The sequence below is a fragment of the Nicotiana tabacum genome, chromosome 12, assembly GCF_000715075.1.
Source record: "Nicotiana tabacum cultivar K326 chromosome 12, ASM71507v2, whole genome shotgun sequence".
Lineage (NCBI taxonomy): Eukaryota > Viridiplantae > Streptophyta > Magnoliopsida > Solanales > Solanaceae > Nicotiana > Nicotiana tabacum.
The window spans coordinates 44,716,426-44,720,853 of NC_134091.1; the positions used below are offsets into that span (position 1 = coordinate 44,716,426).

General features: G+C 31.2%; 1 long non-coding RNA gene across 1 annotated transcript; it reads left to right on the forward strand.

Moving 5' to 3' along the window:
- The first annotated feature begins 864 nt into the window (after window positions 1-864).
- Window positions 865-3,543, forward strand: LOC107768232 (uncharacterized). The gene is made up of 2 exons (XR_001644117.2): window positions 865-1,228; window positions 1,313-3,543. It is a non-coding gene; the product is annotated as an uncharacterized LOC107768232 (long non-coding RNA).
- The last annotated feature ends 885 nt before the right edge of the window (window positions 3,544-4,428 follow it).

The window sequence follows — 4,428 nt, forward strand, 5'->3', positions numbered from 1 at the left end:
ATATTAACAGTCGTGGTTACTAAAAATAGTTGTCTCAAATAATTTGTCATTTTAGAAGTTCAAGACAAAATTGATTATTTTTTTCCTTTTTTACCCTTAGTAATAATTGTTCTTGAAGATGGAGATAACACATAAATAGAATAAATATTCAATGAAGAGAGATTATATCTTAAAATATAAATAAGGGTAGAATAGTCCAATCCCTTTTTTAATTAATCTTTTTTAAAGGACGCGTAAAAGAGAAACACAGATAATATGAGACACAAGGAGTATAAATAACCAAACAACTAATAGACTTTTAGCGTAATAAAATCCTTTAACAAACTTGGCACGTATGTGTGTGACTAAAGAGGTAAGGGTTGAGTGGACCGGATTGGGCGCAAAAGAATTGTTTTCTTCCATGAAGAAATTAGAAATGTAAAAGAACCTAATGAGTTTGAATATTAGAAATGTTTTAATAGAGAAAGAAGAACTTTTTTATGCTTTAAATAAAAAAATTGTCTAGATTTAGATGATGATGATGGTAATAATAATAATAATAATAATAATAATAATAATAATAATAATAATTTGAAGTTAGTATGTGTACTTAATTTAAGGCTTGAATAATATAGATGAAGACCGACTCGGATGAAGCTCATTCAGACCAATCGACATATCATCATTTATATGAGTAAATGATGCAACGTTACGTAAGTTGCAAATGGTACCAAGTTTAGAGGGTTCTATTTTTGAAGAAAATTACACATGGCATGCCATGTGGCTATAAATTGGCACGTGTGCAATGCATGAAATACACCCATTAATTTAGTTATATTCAGGGCGGTTTAAATACAGAATATAATAGTTAGAGATAATACAAAACACCTCATATTTTAAATAAGAATTAGAAAAATGGGTATAGTTTAGGGGTTCTAATGCATTTCTGTAAATCTTTTTAGGGTTCTTCGCATTTGTTGACACCCTCAATGTGTGTTCTTTTTTGTGTCTTGTACCAAATCCTATTCTTTTTAAGTATATAATCCTTAAATTTATTTAATCCTAAACAGAGGACCAATTTTGTTTTTCCCACTTCCTTTTCTCCCATTGGAACATCACTGTAAGGAAAACCCCACGATCATGGACATAAAACATTACTTAAGAACATCAGGTAAATATCTTTCATCCTTCCTTTGCCCCATTCTCTTTTCTTCCCTTACGAACAAGAAACCTCAAGATGGAGACCAAGGTGTGTGTATTTTTTTATAAAAGTTATTCCTTCTATTTCATAAGATTTGATTGACTTTCGTTGTTTATTTCTTGCTCCATTCAGAAAACGCAAAATGTTGCAGCTGCACCTGAAACTAATTAGGCTTTGCGTTTCCATGAATTCTTCAGAAAGGTAAATTATTTCCAATTCGATGGTAGAGTTTTTACTATTTTCTTGCACTCATGATTTATTAAATATTCTGATTTTAAGAGATTAAAAGCCAAAAATAATTTTAAAAAAATGAGAATTTAGTAAAGAATTTAGAGGTATGCATGATGATTGGTGATGAACCAGAGACAACCATAATAAGCTTCCAATCATCAGCTGCTCAAACTAAATTTAGAAGCCAAAATGCAATGGGATTATGGGAATGTTGGAGATTAAGTGTACAAAAAAGTTATACGGCTATCTCGCATACGCTTAAAATGTTAAAACTTTTTATTCAAGGAGATATAAAGAGACTACCTACAAGAGTTTTCATACAAAGAGGTCTAAATTGTGATGATAAAATGCACTTAAGGTATGTGATGGAAAAAATACAGCTCAAAGTATCTATGTGATAAAACATTGTAGCTGTAGGTAGTCTCTAGTAGTGACGTTTAGTTTTAGATAAAGGCAAAGGTCCTGAAATGCAAGTTTTTAGAGGTAGAAATTATTTGCCTAGCCAGAGATCGTCCCAAAACTTGATAAGAGAAATGTTACCAATAATCCACTTAAGTCCAGACTGACATAATTATAACTACCATGAGATACATGGACACCTACAATTTTGAGTGTTTTCTCCAGTCGACCATGCCACACATGACATTACATTATATAATGTAAAAAAATTCCTTTTGAGATCTTTTTCTTTATGCAAAAGTAACCAAATATTTTTACCAAATTCATATATATAAATTATCAAATAACTATTAGAATTGCATCGCAATATAATTTCTTAATGAACCTAGCCCATATATGCGTGGTTAAAGAGGTTATTGTTGGGGGTACCGGACATGGGCCAAGAGGATTGTCTCCTTCCATGAAGAATTATAAATGGAAAAAGAAGTTAAGAAAAAATAATATTTATACGTTGTTTAGACAAATTCTTATCTTATTGATCGAATTAGGGCGCAGATGGTTAATGCAGAAGTAGAATATATTACATAAATATTATACTTTCTTTAGTTTTTAGATATATAAATATGTTTGTTATTTTAATTTCTATCCGTAAGTTGTGCTGCGAAGACAACACTTTACACTACCTCACTATGTCTAACTTATGAGATATTCTATAATATGTTTCACAGACAAAACTTAGCTAACATGAGATAACTTATTCCCTATGGGCAACACTTTATACTAACTCACTTTCTCTAACATATAAGAGATTCTACAACTCATGTCTTATAGGCAAAATTTAGTTCAGATATTTTGAAGCCACGACTTATTTTCCATCGGCAATACTTCATACTATCGCACGGTGTATAATTTATAAGATACTTTATGACTCTTGCCTCAAAGGTCATACTTACCACAGTGACTTTAAAATAACAATTTATGCTACCTCACTCCTGATTTATAGGCAAAGCATCAAGGACTTTAAATCCACAATTTGTGTCCCGGTGAGCAACAATTTACCCTACCACTGTGTCCAACTTATGAGATACTCTATAACTCCTGCATCAAAGGTAAAACTTAGCTCGAGGACTTTAAAACTACAACTTATGCCCCATGGGCAACAGTTTACGCTACTCACTGTGTATAAGTGAAAAGCAAATGTTACTTCACTCAAAAGGTTAATTCCACGATGACTTGAGAACATGCATCTCTTGGAAGTTTGATTCATATTAATCTTTTTCAGGAATACTAAGGCATCTTTGAATTTGAATCCTGTGTTTCTGACTGAGCGGATCAGTTCGTAATTTTCTAGTTAATTTCTAACACTGCTTCTATATTATTTTCTTCGTTGATGGTGATGATCACCTTGTAATTCGTCAATTCACTTAAAAGAGCAAACGGAAAAAGTGATTTGAGAAAACTAATGTACTTCACAGGAGAATCTATGATGATCAACAATGCCAATTATTTTTCAAGTGATTAAAATTAGAGTTTGATAATATCTTTTTCTTCTCAATATTTCTTTCCTTCCCCTCATTTTTAGGAGGATCAACATCATCCTCCTCACTAACACTTCATATGACTTGAACCTGAACTTCAACCTATCGATCGATTGGTGATAAATGTGATTTACCATTAGAACAAATTCCACTTGTCTGATCTCTTCTATTTATTAAGTGATTATTCAGCTTGAACTTGATTCAATCTAGCTAAATTTTATGTATAAATTAGCATTTAGCCATATTATTCGACCCATTGAAACTGTTTGTATCTTGAAACTGCCATATTCAGAAGCAAGCAAGAATGGGTTTATGTAGGACCCAATTTAAAGTTGCACCAATAAATTGCACGCTTCGAAGTAATAACTTTTTTAATATAAAAGAAGAGAGGTTGATTTGGATCACCCCGCATGCTGAACTAACGGCTATAGCATTTCATATTATTTCATTTTTATTAATTTGGCCATATATATTTTGGCGAATAAACTATTCTTCTATGATTGCATTTCGACAAAATATAAATAGAAAAGCTCATTGCATTCCGACCAAACATCTAACCACCCATTCCTGAGAAAAAAAAAAACTAAAAATAGGAAAAAAGATGATATATTTATTTCTTAAGAGTCCGTCGTACGTCCTTAAATTTAAGAATTGATGGCAAACAGATGGGTTTAAGTAAAACACAAGTCATCTAATTTTTAGTACTACGAAGAAGTATACTAATATTTATAGTAGTATATAAAAGAATCGCGAATTTATTATTTACCATGTGCAAGAGCATTTCAATATACTTACTCGTTGTGCTAACAGAAAAAGGAAAACAATGACAATATAACTAGTTCCACGTGTTAGTTATTTACAAAAACACTTAGAGCCACTAATAATAAATAGCAGTGATCTAATATTACTTGTTTAATAAAGCATACTTTAAAGAGGATTAGAGATAACTTCTCATAAGAATTGAGTGAACTCCTTTATCTAATAAGTCGGAACCATTAAGTGCTTCCATTTTCAGTCATTAATTAATTTCCAAAATAATTTTAATATTTGAAAAGTACATAAAACGTCTTTCAAGTACCC